At 59.0% G+C, this 22,115-nt stretch overlaps 1 protein-coding gene across 6 annotated transcripts in view; it reads left to right on the forward strand.

Moving 5' to 3' along the window:
* Positions 1-666: 666 nt before the first annotated feature.
* Positions 667-22,115, forward strand: part of ZMIZ2 (zinc finger MIZ-type containing 2) — a 43,907-nt gene continuing 22,458 nt past the window's right edge. For 2 of the 6 annotated variants that reach the window (XM_037886394.2, XM_043536252.1), the window contains exon 1: positions 21,043-21,253. The gene's annotated coding sequence lies outside the window, so the exon portion shown is untranslated. Of the gene's footprint in view, positions 985-1,325; positions 1,398-21,042; positions 21,254-22,115 lie in introns of those variants that run through there. The other 4 variants (XM_037886397.2, XM_037886396.2, XM_043536253.1 and 1 more) reach the window with 4 other exon arrangements.

A 22,115-nucleotide genomic window follows, 5' to 3' on the forward strand; every position in this document is an offset into this window, starting at 1 on the left:
TAGCTGTGCTTTTCATCTGGGGATTGTGTCCCGGCTGGTGAGCGTGGGAGACTGTTAGGGATGGAGTGCCTGGATGCGGGGCCGCTGGGGTGTTTTGCCTGAATTGCATAAGGTGCTGTGTTGGGGAGCAGAGTCGGGTGCACACACGTCAGGGGTGGGTGGCAGCATTGTCTTGGCTGCCATAAGGAACGAAGCCTAGGTATGAGCAAAAGGGCCAAGGCCTGGATCCCCAGGCTATTTAGGCTCCAAACTCCCATGGGGAGCTGTAGCTGAGGCCCTCCTCTCTGGCAGGTCACAATGCCAGGGATGGGCGGCTGGGAGGTAGGCATGCAACCGGGTCACGTGGGATGATCCCGAGCCCACAGCGAGGTGTGCGGAGCCCCCAGAACACTGTCCTCAAAAGTGAGGGATGCCCACAGAGGTGGCAACCCCGGTGGGGGCACACGGTTGCCCTTTCTCTGTGTGGGCTGAAATCCCAGCGCCCCTGTGCAGCCAGCCTGGCCTCCAGCAGAGAGCAAAGCCCTTTGTTTGCCTTCCCCACCCAGAGTGGGGGTGGGGGGCTGCAGCCAACTCCCCCCCCATCCCGTGCCTCCAGATAGGAGCTCCATTGCTCTCGCCTGGGTGGGGGAGGGAGGCTCAGCCTCCAGCAGGCTATGAATATTGATGAGGCTGCCGGGCTGCTATTGTGCAATCGGAGCGGGGAGGGAGGCAGGATGGAGGTGGGGAGCTGCGCGCAGCGGCTCACTCGCCCCGCGGTGGCTCAGGCGGCGGCGGCGGCAGCAGGAGCGGAGGCAGAGCACCGAGGGGCCGCAGGGCCAGGGCTTTGTTAGCTGCAGCCGCCGAGCCCCCCCCGCCGCCGAGCCCCCAGCCATGGAGCCGGGCCAGCAGCAGGCTCAGTGAGCCGCCTCCCGCCCCAGCCGCGCCGCGCCGCGCAGGGAGGAAGAGGGCGAGGAAGGCAAAGGGCCATTTTTGTCTCCTTGGAAGGTAAGTGGCTGGGCCGGAGCGGGGGCTGCGCAGGGCCCGGGGGGGATCGGGGCTGGGCAGCAGTGCTGTCCCCGGGCTGCTGTCCCCGGGCTGGGGCAAAGGGGTACCCGCTGGGGGCGGCGCCCCCCGAGGCCAGCGCGTCGGGAAGGGGGGGATATTTTGCGCCCTCTCCTTTGTTGCCTAGAAGGAAAATCCTTTGCAAGCGGCCCGCTTGCCCGCGGGGAAGGAGGCATGGGGGGGGGGGCTTGCTGACCCGGGGGGGGGCGCTGGAGCAGGCTGCCCCAGGGCGGGGCCGGGGGGGTCCCCCGGCTCCTCCTCCTCCTCCCCCCTCCGCCTGGGGAGCTGCCATTTTTTTTTTAAATGCTACTGGTTGCGGTTGAATTCGGGTTCGGGCTGATGGATGCCCAGGAAAGGTGAGTTTCCATAGCAACAGAGCTGATGCCATGGGCGAGGTGGGTCGGGTGCCAGCTGGGGGGTAGGAGCGGGGTCGCCGTCCGGGGCTCCCGCTGGCCGCCCAGCTGCTGCCGCCGGCGCAGTGTGTGGCAGGCTCTGGAGGTGCTGCGGGGGACGCTCCTCCGGGCATAGCTGGGCAAGGCGAGGTGGGCACTGGGCAGGACCCCTTCGGGGGATGCCTGGGGAGCCGGAAGAACGGGCCGTCTTTGCTGTGCCCAGGGTGGGTCGGGGGCTGGCTGCCTGCAGAGCCCTGCATAGAGCGGGGACAGGTCTGCAGCTGATCCTGGCGCTGGCCGAGGCCGCGGTCTTGGGGGGGCTCCCGGGGTGGCGAGAGCTGCCAGAGAGCCCAGAGTTGCTGGGAATTCATACGCGAGGCTTCCTCCTCTGCGTGGGAGTGGGCTTGGGGGTTTCCAGCCAGTGCCTGCGGTCTGGGGGCTTCCCCCCTGTCGGCTCCAGGCCTGGCAGGACTCCGGCCCATCTGAGTGCAGATGGCTGGGAAGGGAGAGGCCGTGGGCCGGGGGGGGGGGGGCGGAATCCTTGAGCTTGTCCTAGATTGACACTCGGGCTGTTCCAGCCGGTTTTCAGGCCCTGGACAGTGTATCTGTGGCGTATTGGTTTAGGTGAATGAGCTGCAGACTGCTTCTGGTTTCTGCCTAGCAGCGCCCAATCAATGGCCTATCCCCTGTGCCAGCAGAGGTTTTCTGCCTTCTTGCTGTTGTCTGGCATGCCTTGGCAAGGGGAGGAATCTCTCCTCCTGCAGACTGGCCATCGCAGGTCCAGCTGGCATCTCCTGGTTAGGCCTGACCCACCCACCGCATTTCCCAGCTTGGAGGATGCTGGGCTGGGAGCACACAGTCTCTCCAGGTGGTGTGGGTGGGGGCTGCCTGCCTTTGCAGGGTGCATCTGGCATTGTAGTGTTGCCTTTTCCTCCTCTGGTGTGACACAGACCCATGAGTCACGGGCATGGATGTGACCCTCCAAAGAGGCTGCTTGCTTTGCTGGGGCCTTGGGGACAAGCCGCCCACCCAGCAGCAGCAGCTCTTGGCTTCTGGGGATGTTTTACTTTGGACAGAGGATCGGTGGGTGCTGATTGGTCACTGTGGGGGCCCAGCCCTGCTCACTGATGGGCGATCCACATACCCAGAGGCTTTTTTCCTACCAGGGATTTCATGATCCAATTGAATAAAATCAGCCATGATTCAGAAGGGGTGCGGGCAGAACCCCAAGTTTATCACAGCTGGGTGGACTGAGAGGCTGCAGACAGGACGGGGCGACTGCTGCACGTGTCTTTTTTGGTTTGGTCTCTACGCTGGTCCATTTTACCCCAGTGTTGGGACGGCTTTATACCAATGCATTGGGTTTTTTCGGCGGAGATCCAGGCCAGGTTGGGACAAGTGGCAGGAGGTTGGAGGGGGAGCTCATTGTGGGGCGGTGTGGCTAGGGATATTTACTGTGATGAGTGTTTGGGGGGCTGAAGTATGGTATCTGGCCCCCCTGGGCAGTCTCTTTGCATCTCTGTGGACACCTGACCACGGGGTAACGCTTGGCTGAGCAGGGTCACGCTCTTCCCACTATTGGGACACCAAGGACTGCAGCCCAGTCAGGCAACCTGGCTAGCCCGGTGCTTTGGCTGCCAGCAGTGCTGCAGATCCACCAGCCCAGCTTGTTGGGCCCAGCCCTAGCCTTGCCGGCAGCGTAACACGGTGCACACGGGGAATGTCTCCTGACCTCCGGGCTCCTAAATCCCACCCACCCCCACCCTCCTGCAGGCCTGGCCTCTGCTTAAGTGTCTTCTGTAGAGTCCGCTAGCTTCAGCCCTGGCCTGGCATGCCCATCTTTTGTCACTTTGGCGCCACCCCTTGGGCGCTGTAGCTTGACCTCCTGGAAAGGGTTGGTTGGTTTGCACTGTGGGATGCGCTGGGATGTGGAGCCTACTGCTGTGGTGTGACTTTGTTCCCTGGTTTCCTAAGAGCTGCTAGCATTGGTCCCGCAGATGAGAGATGATCCAGAGCTGTGGTCAAGGCAAGTTCGTGTCCCACTGCTATGAATGGGCTCAAGTTCTGGTGACTCTGCATAGGTAGTGTCCCAGTAGACTAGCTCTCGAGGGTAATCGCAGTGTGTTGGCCCCTCACCGTCCCACCCACACATGGGAGGGGTCAAAAATGAGGCACTGGAATCCATGGCGAAGCCAGAGGTGGCTGTAGGGTTGGGGGCTTGGCACCTTCCAACACCAGGCCTCTTTTTTGAGTGGTGCCCACGTGTGGCGATTGTTATGGCCAAGACTCACAGAGAATATCCTCCCCTTCCCCACTTTTGAGAGACTCCTGTGGCTTCCCTCCTGTCCTGGGCAGCAGATTTCCACCAGCAGGAGGGATTTGGGAAAGAGGGAGACCTCTTCCCAGTGACATCTCCACCTAGACTTTCAGCTCCACATCTGGGGATCTTGAACTCCATCCTGAGCTTGGCAGTGCAGGCTGCTCTGCTGTCTGCTTCGGCACTGCCAGAAACTCCCTGGATGCATGGCTCCTTCATGACTGCCCCCTTCACAATGTGACTGCTGCTGGAGCCCTGGGCTCCTGCCCAGCAGGAGGCCAGATATGCCGGTCATATCATGTGGGGCTGCAGGGGGGCAGAGCTGTGAGAGGAGGGCCAGAAGGCTGAGTTAGCTGTGGGGAGAAGGTCTAACTCCAGGCCCCCTAGCCTGGACCACCAGCAGCCATCCCAGGGGACAGAGCCCTCAGCTGTAATAACCGGATGAAACTCTCCCCGGTCCCCTGCTCTGCCCTTCATTGTTGCTAGAACAGCAGCAGACTCCCTATCCGCCTCCCCCACTGGGTGCGGTGCCCGCTGTCCTGGCAGGTTCACAGCTTGCGTGTTGGCAGTAGTTCACTAGGTAACTAGGTTAAGCCGAAGCTCATCCACCCACCCACTTATATAATGGTGGGCGGGCCCCGGGTGAGTGTCTTGGAAGGTCAGGGTGTGCTGCATCCCCGGCTGCCTGGTTGGCAGGAGGTCGGGGGACAGCAGAGGCTGGATTGAGCGTGAGGGGTGGTGAGGGGAGTAAAGGAATGTGAAGTGATGTGATGCACACAGGCCAGCCATAGGTAAGTGGGCGGTGGAGCCCATCTGTCATTAATCTTGCTCCCTAGTGAATTGGCCAGGCTGTGTCAAGCAATGGAACCGGCTGCCAGTAGCTCCAAGAAAACAAGCAGTCAGCATCTGTGTGACGGCCCCTCACCTGCGATCAGTGGGACCAGCACCTGGCCCCGCTCAACGGCCGGGACTGTATGGATGTGCTGCTCAGGCAGAGATGCCTGCAGCCACGTGATGAGTCTGATCTTGACCCATGGGGACCCCGAGAAAGCAAGCACAGGACAGGGCATCCATGGACCAAAGGGCAATCTGCTTCCTCTTGGGGGAGGCCAGGAACACATGGGGTCCCCAACCTTTGCTGAACCATATCTTAGAGCAGTCTCATGCCCCAGTGGTCTCCCCTCTGAATGCTAGCCAGGCACAGAGCTGCTTAGCAGTTAGACTCCAAGGCAATCAAACCACCGCCTTCATGCTTCCAGTCACTGTTGCAGAGACTCCTATGATCTGTCAGCTCAGGGTGGTGGTGTACCTGCTCTACCGTGGCTTGTTTTGTAGACCTTTGCCAGAGCATTCCTGTGCCATCAGGCAGTGCGCAAGTGGCTGGCTGCAAAGCCAAAGAAAGAGCGAGCTACAGAGCCAGGCTACTGAGCTGTGTTGGGGAAAGTGTCAAGCTCTTGGGAATCATAAAGCAGAGGGAATGTGTGGGCTCTGGGGAGCATATCCCTTCCATTAGCAAAGGGAGTGAAAAATATCTGAATGACCCTCTTCCCCCCTCTCCCCCCCCGGGTCCCCAAAAAAGGCCAACAGCTGAGTTTGAACTGAAAAGTTACAAGCAACTGAGAAGGCAGGTTTGGAATGGAAGCCTCCCTGAATCCTCTGGTGTCTCTGTGAGTGTGAGCATGGGAGCCCAGATGCCTGGATTCCATTCCCAGCTCTAGGAGAGTGTTTTGCAGTGGTTACACTGGGGGGGATTTGAAGGCTTGGATTGTGCAGTCCACTGTCTTCTTGGACTAGCCACATCACCTCTCTGTTTTTCAGCATCTGCATCGCTAACACAGGGGTGGTTATACTTTATTGTCTGTAAAGGGCTTGGAGATCCTTGGGTGAAAGCTGTGTCATGGGGAAGGCTCCTGAGTTAGACCACTGGCTCCAGAACAGTCTGTGTGTTCAGGGCTGTAGCACTGCTTTCTGCCCTCCTGGGCTCAGGGTGCTGTGGGTGCCTGGCATTAGGTACTATGGCATGGGGAAGCCCTTGCTCCAATCTTCCTGTAATGGTGTAATGGCTTAGCTAGTCTTTGCCCTTTGTGCCAGGTGCTGTACCTCCATAGTCGGCTGAACCCGAGCTCCCAGTGCGTCGCTGTGGCCAAAAGGGCTAATGCGATCCTGGGACACAGATGCAGCAGAATATGGAGTCAGAGCCAAGCAGTTCTTTTCCCTCTGTAGCTGGCACTGGTGCAACCACTGCTGGAATCCTTTGTCTGGGTCTGGTGCCTACAATTCAAGGAGGATGTTGATAAACTGGAGAAGGGGGTGGAGAAGAGCCACAAGAATGATTCAAAGATTAGAAAACCTGCCTTCTAGTGAGAGACTCCAGGAGCTCCATCTATTTAGCTCAATGCAGAAGGTTAAGGGGGGACTGGATCCCAGTCTCTCAGCATCCTAAGTCAGCGTCCCAGCACAGTCCATTTTGCTGGGCCGGTTGGCCCTCAGATATCCATCCAGGGGACGTTTTCCCTGACTGGGAGCTGCGAGGTCCCAGCACTGCAGAAAATTTGCTCCCCGGAGTCTCACATCAGGCTCCCGAAACCAGCAGCCTCTCTAGAACTCATAACCAAACTGCCGTTTCTACACGCCCGCTCCAGGCCAGGAGGATAAATGGGGATTTATGTGCTGTCGTGGCTCTGGATATATAGCTGCTGCCCCAGCCAGTGTCAGAACGACTGGAGATCAGCTCCCGAGCCTGGAGCTTGGTGCCAGGCTGCTCAGTGCCTCATGCCCCGGTGGGGAGAGATCCCTTAGGGAGTGGGTGGCTGGAGTCCCCCAGTCGGAGAGGCTGTGATCCCAGAAAAGTTTCCAGCATGGCCAAGCCAGCCTGCAGGAGGGTGGCTTAACGAGCGCCAGCAGAGTCACAGGGCCTTGGGCAGCTGAGGAGAGAAACCTCCCAGGGACTGCTTGGCCGGAACCTCTCATGGCTATGGCCTTGCCTGGCCCTGAAAGGTCCCTTCCAGGACTGGGAGCAATAGGAGTAGAGCATGTGTTTGCATGTGTCCTGGTGTGTGTCTGGGGGGGGGTCACGTGCATGTGCCGAGGAGGAGGGGGGGGTGTGTGCGCGCGCGCCTGCCCATGTGTGTTACAAGACCCGGGCCCACTGGGGCACTACCAGGGGGTGATGGAAGTGAAAGGTGCTGGGGCCAGCACACAGATTCTTTTCCATGACAAAGGAGCCTCTGATGGCACAGACAGTCTCTTTGAGTGGGAGATGCCCCCTCCCTATGGGGGTGGGGTCAGGCTAACCGCTCCCATTGCATGAGGGGCTCTGCCTGGTAGGCCCTGGGGGGATTGGGCCTATCTCTCCTTGCTGCTCCTGTGGGTGGGGTGGGGGAATTGGAGTCTGCCCCTTCCCAGTTTGTTCCTACAAGGGGGGTGGACCTGGGAAGGGAATTTTGAGTAAATTCTGAGCTGCATCCAGGGCGACCCTGGCCTCCATCCCTTGGGGTGGAAGGCATCCCCAGGGAGGAGGGTGGGGCTGTGTCACCTAAGATAGTGCCTTAAACACCCAGCGGGGAATCTCTGACCCTGAACTTTGACCCCATCGCTTTCCAGGCCACCATCTGGGGAGGGATGGGGAGGGTCCCTCTGGAAGGGACCTTCGTGTCGAGGGGGTTGGGGCAGCAAGTGCACATATCTCTTTCCGCCCACCCCCCCCCACCACAACACAGCTCAAGGGGAACTGGCTGCGATGTGACCGGCACCTCAGATCTTGCCCTGTCACTGAAGACCCTGAAGGGCGGGGGGGCGAAGGGGTGTCGTCGCTGCTGGGGGCTGATCGGAAATGGCAGGTGGGCCCTGCAGAGGAGGAGGCTCTGGCGGGGAGAACGGCCAGGGGCCACACGCGGAGCCGGCCCCGCGTTTCGTTCCCTGATTGATTGCAGTGCCTCAGGCCCCTGGGAATCTGGGTCAGAGCAGATCTGATGCCCCACTCTGTGGGAAGGGCAGCCGAGCTCTGGCTCAGCCACTCTGGGTGTCACAGTTGCCCTGGGGCTCGCACCTCCCACCAGGAGCAGAGACCAGAGGGAACTGAAAGTGTCTGCATCTGGCCCACAGCAGAAACCCAGGCATCAGCCTGGAATTACCCCAGGCTCCTGGGGCGGGCCTGGGGGAGGGAGAGACTCTTCTCAGCAGCTCTGTGTGGGGCCCCGACATCACCAGTGCTCCGTGCCCTGCCCCTGTGTGTGAGGATGACCAGGAACCCCGCAGCGAGTTATGGGAGTAGGATCCCCGGTAAGGCTAGTACCTGAGGGGCAAGAAACGGAGGCATCTAGGTGCAGCTCCTCTCGCTACCCTGCGGTAGGAGGCTGCCCTCTGGCCTTGCTCCTTTCCCGGCTCAGCCTGTTGCCCCTCCCCTGCCCCATCCTGCTCCTGCATCCAACTGTTAGCAGAGCCGTAGAGAGCTTCCGGGTGCTGCCAAGGAGGCACAACCGGGGCCAGTGCCAGAGGAGCAGGGAGCACAGAGAGAGCAGACCCCACCTTCCCCAGCCTTGTTCTCAGCCCCTTGGCCAGCTGGCACCAGGGCCCCAACCCAGCCTGAGCCCCTAGGCTTGTGTTCTGTGTTTCCCACTCTCCTCCAGCCCTCGCAGGGACCCCCAGCAGGGTGTCTTGTCCCATGAGGATGGAGCCTGTCCAGCGTTGGGTGTACACATCTGTGTGGGGGGTGGGGAGAGTCCCATGGTCCTGGAGAGTGGGGGGGTCAGTGTGGAAAGTCCCTGTCAGACCCCGGGAGGGGGGGTCAGTGTGGAAAGTCCCTGTGATTTCCCCCTCCACTGCCTAGGGGTGTGTGAGTACCCTGCAGGGGGATGGGTTGGGGATCTGGCCAGGCAGGGAGTGGTGGGTGGGTGGCTGGTACGCTCATTCCTGGCATTCTCGGTACTGATTAGCATGATCCCCTTGGTGTGTGTCATCACCCGCTGCGGGGGCAGCACAGGCTCCTGGGGAGAGTGTGTGTGTGTGTGACTCCGCCATGTCCCAGCCCACCAGCACCAGGAGCTCCCAGAGATGCTCAGGCTTCTGCTGCTGCCACCCCCCCTCCAACTCTAGTTCAAATAGATCAGCTTTGTTATTTACAGGATAAAGGGGAGAAACACTGGGGTGTTTGTGTGTCACTGGGAGAGCATGAGACAGCATGTGTGTGTCAGAGACAGCGTGTGCAAGCCATGTGTGATCGTTTCTAGGATGAAAATGGCCAGTTTTATTCTGAACTCGAGCCCTGTCAGAACCCAGGGAATTGGTGTGGGGGCCTTTCCCAACCCATTTCAGTCCAGGTCCCACCCAGGTGGATAATGAGCAAAGACCTGCCCCAGGCGTGGGACCTAAGCAGCTGAGAGGCTGGAGGTTGATGCCTCCCTCCACTTGGGATCCCTGAATCGTCTGTTGGGGTCACACACATCAGCCAGGCCAGCCGTCCTAGCTGGGCCGTGCCCTGGCAGCCCAGCCTGTGTCTGTCCCTCCTCCAGCTCAGTGCCTCTCTTATGCCTACCCCCTCGCTCGTTCTCTGTGCAGCACCAGGATGCTCTGCCCCACCTGTGTCCAGCCCTCCTGCTGCGGGACTAGCAGGTCTCCAGCCTGCTCAGAGTTCGCCTATGGGATCGGGCCCCACTGAGGTGATAGGAGCCCCCCATTTTGTGAGAATCCCGCTGCAGCGTGACAACAGGTTGCAGGTGCCAACCGGATCAGTGTGTTCCAAAGCTCCGACATCCTGGGCCAGAGAAGGACCTAGAGAGCTGGGGACAGCAGTGGGGGTCACTTAACCCCTCGCGTTCTCAGTGCACATGGTACTGCCCTGTCAGCTGCCATTTACTGGCAGCTTCCGCAGGGTTCCAGGACCCCCCAGCCCCAGAGACTGGCTGGTTCCTCCAGGGAAGGGGGGACATGGCGGTGGAAGCAGGCTGCTCTGCCTGTATCTGCCCAGCATCCAGGGCTCTCCAGCCAGCTCCTGCGACCAGCACTCAATCCAGCCATGCGACTCTCTAGCCATCCCCATTTGGCCTGCGTGTGCCCCCTGCTCCCGCGGAGTGTTGGAGGGGATGTGCTACCTTGGCCATCCCTGGAGGGGAGAGGCCGGCCCACCCACCCATCCTGCACTCTGGGCCCATCCAGTGCCAACCCAGGTTCTGCCGAGTCCTCAGCCCTGGAGCTGCTTCCCCATAGCAGATCCCTGCTCGGTGCCCCCGCAGCATATCGGAGTTGGATCTGCTACCTTTAGTCACCTCCGGCTCCTGTGAGCCCTTGCACAGCCTGTGCTCTGGGAGAGCCAGCTGGAGCCTAGCTGGGCTCCCGCCCCATCAGTAGATGTGGTTAATGAGGTCCAGGATCAGGGCTGGCATTGCAAGGTGTGGGGGGGCTTTGCAGGTATCGCCAAAGTTAGGACTTAGCCTGCAGGATCTTTGGCAGAGCACTGGGGGCGTTCTCTGCTAGTCAGGCCCAGCATTTGGCCCAGGAGTTGGATTAATGCCCGGCCTCTCAGGGCCACCCGAACTCTGTTCTGCAGGGAGGCAGACAATAGCCGCAGTGCATTGCACGCACTCTGCCCCTCATGAAGTGCCCTGTGCATGGGACCCTAGCCAAGGGGCTTTGGTGCCAGGCCCTGGGGGAGTTGGCAGGTGGTAAGGTGATGGCATGGTGCTGGAATGGCTGGGCACATGGCACTTGTGGGGTCGCTATGCTCAGCAGAGCCACACTCTACCTGTGATTAAACCAAGGGAGCCCAGGCACCGCTGCCATGTCTCTCGATGCTGGACCTGTGCCCATCACTGCTGTTATGGGGCAGGAACCCAGACCACCTGCTTTGCTGTTGGTGCTATCCCCCCCACAGCATGGGTCCTGCTTGCACAAGTGTCTGCCCCCTGCCCCAGCATGCTGCCCTTCTCCTCCCAACCAGTGGGGCTCAGGGAGGGCAGTGCCATTGGGCGCTGTTGTTGCCAGGGCCTGCACCTCCATGTTAAACACAAGGGCAGCTGCCATCTGTGCTTCATGCCAAAGAGCCGCAGCCCTTGGGTTCCTGGCAAGCTGCCAGCTGGCCTCTGCTGGGCAGGGCTGGGGCGCCTCTCCGCTTCCCAGGATCAGGTTACCTGCCCTGGCTGGCTGCACACAAAGGTGTCATGGCTGCTTCTTGGCTGAGAGCTCAGTGCACAGAGTGACTTGCATGGATCCATCCCTTGGCACCAGGCTGCCCAGCAGAGAGAGTTGCTGGAGAGGACCAAGGGCGGGGAGCGGAGAGGTGGCAAATCCCATCCCCCAGGCACCAGATGGGGATGCTGCATCCCTAACATGGGGGGGCTCCCCAACACGCAAGGCTCAGATCTTGCCCCAGTGCTCGCAGTTCAAAATCCCCATGCTCCAGCATCCCAGGAGACAACCCTGCAGCCTGCTGGAGCCAGCAGTTCCACTATTCAGCCTTAATGTCACCCCCATTCTTACTAATCCCCCCCTTGTGCCTCCACTTACCATCCTCATCCCCCCCTCCTTTGGCCAGGCGCTGGCCCAGTGGAGATCAGCCATTGACTAGCTGTGCGGGTGGTCTGACCCTCCTGTGGGCTGCAGGCACCTCTCCCTTGCCAGTGGGACGCCATGCTCCAGAGTGAGCTCTCTCCTGGCGTGCCTGGGGGGATTCCGTAGCAGAAGGGGCCATGGGATTGTGCCCGGCACAGTTTGCTGGGCAACACCCCATCCCTCCCCCCACCCTACCCTGAGCAGCTGTGTGTGGAGACTGCAGCGCTCTGCCCTGCGCGGGGGTGTGGAGACCTCCGGGGCCTGCACAGGAACTGCAGCCGCCAAGGCACATCCGGTTGTGACCCCCTCCTTCCCCTCCCCCACTGCCTCAGCAACTGGCAACTGCATTTCCAGGTGCCTGGGCCCCCGGTGCTGATCTCTCCCACCCGGGACAGCCTGGCCCTGAGGGGCTGGGAGAGCTGTGCCCATTGGGCTCATGCGCCGAGCCCTAGAATCTGCCCCTGGTGTGGGAGGGGAAGGCACCTCTTTTCCCCCTCGCCCCCCATGCCACGGAGCATGCAGCATCCCAGGCCCTGGAACCTCCCCAGAGAGGTTACCCCCCCCCCCCCCCCCGCCCCATACCAGCTACAGAGGGGATCTGCTGGAAAGAGCGTGGGAGTGCAAGGAGCTCCTGGCTACTCCAGCCCTGGCCTCTTTCAGCAGGGGCAGAGCACTGGCTGTGGGGGGGAGCTCTCAGCTACTCCAACCCCAGCCTCTCCCAGCAGGGGGCGCTGTGGGGACTGGGGCAGAAGCACTGGCTGTGGGAGGAGCTCCTGGACTCTCCCAGGAGCTGGAAATAAGTTAGTAGTCCCAGTCAGAAATCATTAAACCCCATGAGCTTGGCCACAGCCTCACATGCACAGAGGCCTGTGTGTGCAGATCCTGGGGATCCCTGCTTCAGCAGGGTGGGGAGGGTGGCTGCAGGATTAGAGCCCACGCAGGGGCGACATGACAGAGGGAGTTTCCTCCACAGCTGCTAGCGTGGAGCGGCTGAGCCGGACGCCCGCAGCGTGAGGCCCCTAGCTCCAGGCCAGTGCTGCTTCCCTCGAGCCTAGTGGCTCGGTGCACATCAGGACCAGCAGTCTCTGTCCTGCTGCTTCAGTGGCCTCGTCTGTGGGCAAGGTTCCAGTGCCTCTGGGGGTGCCAGGACACCTACCCCACTTTTCCCCATGCATCCCACCCCCGGGTGGAGTTGCTGACAGATCCACAGAGGACTGCACTGGGATGGTTCCGTGTGCTTTGGCCTCCAGCAGCTTTGCCAGTTCTCAAGGCTGGCCTCCCCCAGGAGCAGAGAGGGCCTCAGGCCTGTTGCAGAAGGAAGGGGTTAAGGTAGCAAAGCTCACCTGTGCCCCTGGGCGCAGGGAGGAGGCCTCGGTGCCCTGCCGCTGATTCACAGGTCAGCCCCCCCCTTCCCTCTCCTGCGGTGCCTCCTGGGCTATAATCCCTGGGAAGGAACAGGCTGTTTCCTTGTTCCAGGAATACGTTCTGCAAGAAGCACAGAGAGTTCAGATGTGCACTGCAGGGGAGCCGTGCACAGGCAGCCGGTCAGCACGAGGGAGCGAGGGGCAGGCCCGCCTGGAGGGGCCTGCAGCACAGCTCACCCTTCCTCCCCTCCAGCCAGCTACAGGGGCCCAGCACTGCGGTCGTGTCGTTTCCCCTCCCGGCATTCTACACGGCACCCGCAGGGTCCGAGCTGCCCAGCCCTCCAGGACAGTTAAGAAACCACCTTCCCGCAGGGGCCCTGGCAGGCTTAGGGCAGCCCGCCCCCCAAGCCCAGCTCCCCAGGAGGAGCAGCATGAAGAAACCAGAGAATTGTGCCATGGAGAAGAGGGGAGAGTGGTCCCTTCCTCCAGGTGAGGGCTGGGGAAGAAGCCTCATCTCCCCCAGCCCCCAGGGTACCCCCTGGCACAGGGGCCCACAGCCATCCCACTTAGGCCTTCATCCCTGGGATGGGGATGCGGGGGGATTGGATTCTCTCTGCTATTTTGTGAAAGGCTAATGCACGGGGCTCATGACAAACTGGCATCCCTGCCCAGCAACTAGCAGGGGACTCAGGTGCAAGGACCTCGCCCTGTGCCTCATTTTCCCTAATGAGCACCTGGGGTGAGCATGTACGTACAGAACTGTCCCCTCTACCCAGGCCCCTCCCCAGATGTTGCTGGGCAGGGGGGCATTCTCCCCTTGACTCTTTGCTCTCCAGACTCCTCCCTGGGCCAGCACTGAGGACATCCCTTTCTTGCCAAGCGTTGGCATGGAGTTGGAGTTTAAGAGAGCACCAGCTGCTACCCACGCTGGGGAGAAGCTGGTTTAAACTTGTCCACTGCTGGACATTGGTTTGAACTGGGAGCAGCTCCTGGAGGACAGCACATTTTCCCCTGCCCTTCCCTCCTCCCAACCCCATGGGAACGCGGTGCCCGGGCCAGGGTCAGAGCGGCAGGATGTGCCATGGCCCTGCTCCAGGTGCCAGCAGCCCAGCAGGAGTAGGGCCAAGGCAATCGGCGTGGCCGTACCCGGAGAGCTCTGCCCTGGCGCGGGCCAGGCTGTGGGAACAATGGGAGGGGGAGACACTGGGCCAGGCTGTGGGAACAATGGGAGGGGGAGACACTGGGCCATGCCCCAGAGTGCAGGAGAGGCCAGCTGCTGATGGGTGGCCCTGGGTCTGAAACAGGGTACTGAGGCCCCATGGGTGGTGGCAAGGCGCATCAGCACCTGGATGGGTCTCTGTATGCCCAATGCCTGGGCTCCCTCCTGTTCCCATCAGGGCAGCCAGAGTCTGGTAGCTACAGTGTCCACAGCTCTACCAGCAAGCTCTGGTGCCCCTGTGTGTCAGGGAGCCATGGCGGGGCTTCCACCCCTTGCCACCGCTTTGCACAGTTGCAGGCCCAGATGGGGCAGGAACAGCAATAGCAGGGTGAGGAGGGCAGAATGCCACCTTGGCATGTGGACAGGGAGGCAGAGAGCACCCCAGGGCTCCATGCCAAGGCCCCAGGCTTTGGGCACTGCGGCCTCCCCCCGTGGAGCCGGTCACAGGTCATGGGGCCGCGCCAGTGACTCAGGGCCCCATGGAAGGGTTAGTCACTGCCCCTGCTGGAGCTGCCAGCTGCTCCTTCCCACCTCCCCCCAAGCTGAGCAGGGAGGCATGGGCTTGGCTGCAAGCAGGCTGGGAGCCCCAGGACCTAGAGACAGATGGTCGCAGCACCCCCTCTACATTGTAGCCTGATATGCGTGGGGCTGGGGCTGCCATGCCCCTGCAGCACCAGGGGAGCAGCCTGTCCCCACCCTGCACTTAGCCCCCCACTGTCCCAGTCCAAAGGCCCAGCTGGGCAGGGGAGCCCTGCCTGGCAAACGCTCTCTGATGCCCAGGCAGAGAGAGGAGCTGGGGGAGCCAAGCAGACTACCCACCACCACCACCACGAGGCACACCCTGCACCCTCCCTCACCCCTGCTATTGTGTCCAAGCCCCTCCCAGGCTTAGCCGTGCTAGCCAGAGTGGCTCTGATCACCCCTCTAGTGCTCAAGCCACCTTGCAGGGCTCTCTGGGCAAGCTTGGTGCTGACCCCCATTACCTGACCTGCTCCCCAGCAAATGGACCCCTTGTGAGTAAGTTTCCCCCAGCTCTCTGCAGCTTCCACTCTGGCACATTGCGGCCACCTCTGGGGTGGTGCCATGCACAGCAACATGACGCCGGGCAGGAAACCCCCCCAGCAAGGAGGTTTGGGCCAGACAGCAGGTTTAGTGCCCACCCTCTTGCAAAAAGCGCCAGTGAGCCCTACCCATACGCACAGGGGGCAGGACCCTCAGTGTTACCACTCCTGGCTGCAGAGCCACCCCGACTCAGAGAGGAGAGTGCCCCGCATGGAGTCACCTGTGCTACCGCTTGGGAGGCACTCTAAGCGCTTGCCAGCTCTAGTGCTGTTTAACTTGTTCCACCTGCTCCAAAGAGCTTTGCTTGACCTTAGATCAACCCAGGACATAATTAGCCTGTGGGACTCACTGCCACCGGATAGCTCTGTAATGATTGACAGGCGGGCAAGAGTAATGATTGACAGGAGCCTTGACCATGTATCTGGATAATGTGACCGGGCAGGGGATGGATGACCTCCCAGCCCCGTAACCCTTTTCTGTCTGCTCCTTGTGACCCAGAGGGGCACCATACACTCCCCTGGCACTGGTACACATCCTCCTGCTAGGGGTATGAGCCAGCTGCTGATCAGGGTCAGGAAGGGATGTCCCCTGTGGACAGCTTATTCCAGAATGGCCCACCAGGGGATTTCTTGCCTCCGCGATCCCAGCTGGAGATGGAGCAGCTCCAGGCTGGATGCTTATTTGTGTCATGTTGCCCCTTGGCTGCCCGTTTGTACCAAGGTCCTTTGTTCTGTCCTGCTCCCTCCTGCCCCGTGCTCTGGTGTGCCCAATTCTGCTCTGGGCACCGGCCGAGGAGTGTGATTCCGGTGTTTATATCACACAGACTGGTTCTGTTTGGAGTTTCTGCAGAAGAGAGGCCCACAGCTGGGCTAGCAGGGACTGCAGGCTGAGATTGAGGGGCACTGGCAGAGCTGTGACGGGGAAACCCAGGGCTAGGGTTGCAGGGGGCTGCGAGTCAGTATTGAGGGGCATCAGCAGCTCTGAAGCAGAAGGCAGAGAACCCCTTTGTCAACTCCAAGAGCAACTCCCCTCCCCGTTTTACCTCCCACAGAATAAACACGCAGCTGGCGGCTCCTTCCAGGGCACTGACAGCAGCACAGGCTGGATCAACAGGGTGGCCACTTGGTGCAGAACCTCGTGGCCTTGCCCTGGAGCCTGGCAGCTGGGTGTGTGCTGGAGCGGCAGGGTGACCTGGGGAGCTGCTGGGTGGGGCAGAGCGTGGTCGTTCCTGTCATGTTCCTTGACCCTGTGTATTGTTTCTCCTCCCCCTCCCCTTTAAATGCAGCCTCCTCCACCCGCCCTTGGCAGGGTCCACTCCCGGAGGCTGCTACTGCTGTCTGCAGCAGGGGGCCCCAGCAGCCCCTGTCTCCCCATTTGTGGTAGGATCCATCTCACGCCTGCCCTCCTAGGTCTCCATACCTGTCAGCTTGTTGGGGAGTCCAGGGCAGACCTTCCATTGCCTTGCAAGGTCATTTACAAGTGGGAATGGAGTCCTTGCCTGCCTGTCATGACTCCAAAAGGGGCAGGATTGGGCCCTGAGTCATTTGCTTCTCCACTCAGCTCCTGCCTTGTCTTTGGCACTGGCACCACGAGAGCCTTCTCCTCCGCAACACCCTGTGCTGGGAGCAGCCCCCCCCCCCCCCCCCCCAGGCTTTGTCTTCGTGGCCCCGCAGCTCAGCCACTCAGCCAGCTCTCCCGCTGTCCCTCTCTCTGCATAGCCCCGCCCCGGCTCTGTGCCCCGCTGCTCTTGCAGAGCCACCCGCCCTGCTCTGGGACGGGTGGCGGGTGATGAACCCTGGGCTGGCTGTGGCGAGGCAGCCCCATCTCTGCATTTCCCCATGGTGGGGCCGTGTCACCTCTTTGCGCTGCTCCCCGCACAGTGAGGTTATGGAGAAATCTAATTAGAGCGCTTCCCACCCCCGCCCTGAGTTTTGCCATGGGGCGCAGGGCTGGAGCACTCAGCTGGCTGGCTGGTCCCTGGAGGGCGAGTAGGGCAGAGAGAAGGGACTGTGTTATGGGGGTCAGAGAGGGGCATTGGAGGGGGCTTTTGTATCTGAGCCATCACAGGGGCACTGGTGATCTCTCTCTCTCTCTCTCTCTCACACACACACACACCTCTGCAATATGGCTGAATGCCACTCAGCATGGGGCAGCTGGGGCTGGCATCTGCTCTGCTGGTGCCCGACCCGCTCACTCTGCCAGGCTGCAGATGTGGGGGATCCCTCTGGACACACCGCCTACCTCTACCCCACTGTCCTGCCCAAAGGATCCCCCGATCTTCTGTTGGGACTTCTTCATCCACCAGCCATTTTCATGAGTGCCATGAGTTTATAGTGCTCAGGGGAGGCAATGGGAGAAGGGTGGGAGTGGCAAGCTGGCCTTCACTCCGAGGGGTAGGATGGTCTTTATGCAGCATGGGGTGAGGTGCCCGGCAGGGGTCTTTGCACCCCTGGGAGGTCATCAGGTGCCTCTCCGACGGCTCAGAGAGAGGGTCTCTAACACACAGTTGCATGGTCCTTATCTCTGCCCTGCTGCAGAGGCCGTGCCAGGGCAGGGGGCAGCACAGGGGCATAGAAATGCTTTGTGGGTTAGCGAATCTCTGGTGTTCCCAGGAAGACTGGGAAGTCTGTGTCCGGTTTGGAGAGGGGCTGCTGGATCCGTGCTAATGCTGCCACCCTCATTCATCCATTAACGAGGCTAATCATGTAGCTTACACATTCCACAACAAATCGATCAATGGTCAGGACATGCCCAAATCAGAATGAACAGTTTAACCAAGTTCCCCGTCTGTGTTCTCTGTCAACTCTGCACCCTTAGGTGCTTGCATTTTGACACAACCTTCAGCTGCAGGGTCTCATAACCCAGGATAACACTGTCTTTAATTTCTGCAGCTACACTTGTATCCAAGAGAATGTGGGCATGACAGTATCATAATGCAAACGACCCAAGGAGGCAGAGTTAAGGATATGTGGTCAGCATGAACTTTTGTTGTTCTTGACTTGAATGCGTGTAACAGTGGAATATAGTTTTGCATTTAATTTCCTAGTTGTTTAAAGATAAATAAGTGGGGGAAAAGGAGAATCTCATGTCAGCAGTGATCCCTAAATATTCTTAACTTTTAAAACCACGCCTCTGTTTTTTTCAAACTTGGCTTCATTTTTAGATCTTGCTGAGATCTGCCAAACAAGCCAAATCTGAAGGAAACTATTGGAATTAGTTCTTTTGTTTGTCTTCTAAACTTTTTATTAAAGAAAAGTTACAATAAAACATTGCTATACTACACCATACATTACTTTTTACTTATTCAGGATGAGATTAATAGTCAAAGGCCCTGGCTAAAGAACCTGGCTCACTGGCTGGGGAGCCCTCCTCCTTTGATTCGCCCCAAAAAGATGACCAATGTTCTAAATAACTATCCTCTTTTCAGTGCTTCTCTTGTGTGTGAAAGCTTTTCCGTGACAAGGCCAGTCCATATTTTACTATACCGCAATTCCATAGGAAGAGAAGTCACATTTTTCCAATACAAAGTCATACAAAGTCTTGCTGCTAACAATATAAAAGAAATTAATTTGTCGTTCTGTTTAAAAGGTAGATCCTTTGTGGGAACATTAAGTAAGCAGGTCAAGGGGTCTCTGGGAAGCTAGCATTTTGTTATAAGATGAATCTCTGTAATAATTTCCTGCCAAAAACCTTTTAATTCCTGTGCAAGTATGTTCCTTTTTCCCTGCAGCCCTTCCAACAGAGCACTTTCCTCATGGCAAAAATACACGGTGGCAAAAAATGCCCCTGGATCTTAACTGGATTAAAATGCCACCTGCACAGTCGTTTCTAAAAGCATTCTTTGTGAGCTACGCAAATCAAAGGTCTGTAGCCCCTTTCCCATGCTCGTCTTGAATTAGTTTGAAAGGCTTGAAGTCAGCAAAGTGGGTGTCAAACACAGCAAGTGTACTTACAACCTGCGTGAAAAGCGTCTGTATTCACCGAGTCTGCAAGGCCCAGATCCCCAAAGACAGGCGCCTAAATATTAGTACCTTAGGGAATCGTAACTCGGGCTTTTTGCCAAGGGACTGGTCTCGTGAAGCCCAGCAGATAGAGAGGGGGGAGAGAGCAGAGTTTGGGGGTCTGTAGACACCCCCCTCAATAGCAGTCTAGATAGAACATGCCCTGGTGCAGGGAAGTGAATTTGTTTTGGTTTTTCAGTTTCGCTGAAAACCTGTTGAGAATTTTGATCACTTTAAAAAAAAAAAAATCCAACTTCAGGTGATCTTGTGTGAGGAGCCAGTGAAAATGGGGAGTGGGCGGAGTGTCTGAAAACTGCTTCTCAGCCTGAGTGATCAGGTGAGACTGGATACCAGCTGCAATGCTGCCTAGCCCTTCTCCCTCAAGGGCAAAATCCTGTTGTGTGGTGTTAGTGTGTTAACAAGGGACTGGCGGGAGGGAGGGAGAGCTAGCAGTTAGAGCAGGGGGGCTGCGGGCCAGGATTCCTGGGTTCTGTGCCAGTAACCTCATCCAAGTCCCTTCACCTCTCCATGCCTCAGTTTCCCCCACCTCTAACAGGGATAATGAGCCTGACCCGGGGCTCAGGGGCTCTATTGGTTAATGTTTGCTTGGAGCTCCTTAGGAAGCACTAGAGTTGGGTAGAGATGTTGTGGGGTTTGCCCCACCCAGGTGGCTGCCTGGGGCTCCGGCCGCCCATCCTCCTCAAGACTACCATGGGATGGAGGTGGCAGGAGTTTTCCTGCAGTGAAATCCCTTGTTTGTATCCTCCCCTCTGCAACCTCTCTCCGTGCTGGCTCCTGTGTGGAGAAGGACGTGCTGTTCCGGAGGGGCTGTGGCTGAGAGGGGGCGGGCCGGTGTCGCTGCTGCTCCAGCTTGTCTCCATCACAGGACAGACCCCAGGGAGGGAGTTGCAGGGAGAGCCCCCTGGCTGAGGCCAGCCGCTGCAGCCAGACCTAGGGTTGGGTCTTGCTGCGCCCTCATGCTAGACAGCCGGCCCTGGCCTGCCAGCCTGGGGGAAGAGGGTGCAGAGCCCAGCTGTAGGGGGTCACGCCGGAGGCAGGGGTCTGGCCTGGGTGGGCTTGCCATTCTGCAGAGATCCCTTAACCCAGGGGTCCCCAACGTGGTGCCTGCAGGTGCCATGGCGCCCGCCAGGGCATTTTTGTGTGCCTGCAGGACACCCTGCCGCCGCAATGCTGCCGAGAAGTGTTGCTGTTTCTCGGTGGCATTTCAGCGGCGACGCTTCTTCCCGCTGCCGCTTTTCAGATGTTCACAGTTTTCCAGAACATGTGCTGTCTGGGGCAGGAATTTTCCAGGCTTGGGGGGGTCTGCCTGAAGGAAATTATTTGTTTGTTTTTTTTATTTTGGAAAATTTGAGCAAAAACCCTTTGAGTCATTGGAGAGTGGAGAAAATATCCAGCAGTATTCAGGACAAAGCCAGCTGAGGTTTGACTCCAGGCTTACCTGGATGAACACCTTCCTGGGGACTGTGGCCTTGGCTTGGGTTGGAGACCAAATCTTTTTGATTTAGTGACTGAGGTACGACTGGTTGAAAATCACATGCTGAGCTTGTGCAGTTAAATCTCAAGGGCTGAGATCCTGCAAGCAGATCTGTGCGAATGAAGCCCCGGTGAGGCTCTGACCCTGCTTGTCTGGGTCTGTTTGCAGGATCCATGCACAGCTAGCGAAGATTGCTGTGGAGAGGCTGTGTGGCCTAGTGGATAGAGCACTGGATAGGGACTCAGGAGACTGGGTTCTATGGCCAGTTCTCCCAGTAGCCTGCAAGATGCTTGGTGAAGCCACTTCCCTACGTTTGGATTCCTCTCCTGGGACTGCACCCAGGGAGGGAAGTAACTGTGTGAAGGGAAAGTGTGCCTCAGTTTCTCCCATCCTTTGCAAAGCGATGAGGAGTGCAGGGTAGGGGTATTAACATTATTGTTGGTTGAAGGGACGTCTGAAAGCAATGGATTTTTTTCCTCTTTAAAAACCTGGGAAATTCAATCCACAGAATTTTGTAAGTGCAGCACTAAATTCGCAGAGATCAGAGCACAAAAATACATGCAGAATTGATGATTGCCTGTTCTGTTCATTCCCTCTGAAGCACCTGGCACTGACCACTGTTGGAAGACAGGATACTGGGCTAGATGGACCTTTGGTCTGACCCAGTCTGGCCGTTCTTAAGTTCAGAACCTAAGACTCCCATGGTACTGCCACCTCAGCACCAGGGCACACACCTGAATTCTCTGTTCTTCTCTTTGGGATCAAATGTGCAGCATAACATAGTTGCTGAGCTGATGCTGCTAGTGGGACCTTAAACGTGAGTATTTTCTGTCTTAGTCTGTTAATTGCATTGCAGTAGTGCCTAGGAGTGCCAGTCACAGACGAGGACCCCAGAGTGCCAGGTGCTGGACAAAGCTAGAACAACAAGTCCCTGCGCCAAAGAGCTGGGGTTTTAGCTGGGCGGCCAGCATGTTGCAGCAGAGGGACGGTGGGTTGAACTTAATAAAAGTGAAGTCTTTGTTAAGGTGCCTGGTGGGTGTAGGCAGAGCTCAGGAGGGTGTCTGGGAGCCTGGTGGGTGCTCGGAGTTGGAGATTGGGGACATCCTGTCAGCTAGGGATGGGGTTCAGCACCGTTCACAGGAGCTGGGTCATTAGTTAAGGACTAGCCGGTCAGCGGAAGCGGGTGGGCCGGGAAGGCAGAGGGATGGGGGCTCAGTGCTGGAGATGTAACAATCCTTGCTGTATGTTCTCCTGTCGCAAGCAGAGCTCCGGTGAACACCCCTCCCCCACCTCCCCTCTCAGGCCTCCCCCAAGCCCTGCAGCTCATGGGGGGGATGTGCAGCTCCTCCCCGCCATGCACCAGGCTCCCTTCCCCGCAGCCCCTTTGCATCCTGCCCCTGTTCCTGCTGCTGAGCTCATGCGCTCCCCTCCCCCATGGGGAGCATCAGCCAAGCAGCCCTCCATTCAGGGCCCAGCCATCAGCCCCCTTCCCCCTCGCTCCAGACGGGCCCAGCCAGGCACCACCCAAACGGGGAATGGATGTCCCTGCCCCTAGCGGGTGGGGGGGCAGCAGGCAGACAGCAGGATTGGGAGCCCCCTGACTGGGGCGTGGGGTGCTCCAGCCACAGTCCTGTCTCCAGCACACAAGGGGAGCGGGCGGTGGCAGGGAGCCAGGGTTT

Source organism: Chelonia mydas, chromosome 26 (genome assembly GCF_015237465.2).
Source record: "Chelonia mydas isolate rCheMyd1 chromosome 26, rCheMyd1.pri.v2, whole genome shotgun sequence".
In the NCBI taxonomy this organism is placed as follows: domain Eukaryota; kingdom Metazoa; phylum Chordata; order Testudines; family Cheloniidae; genus Chelonia; species Chelonia mydas.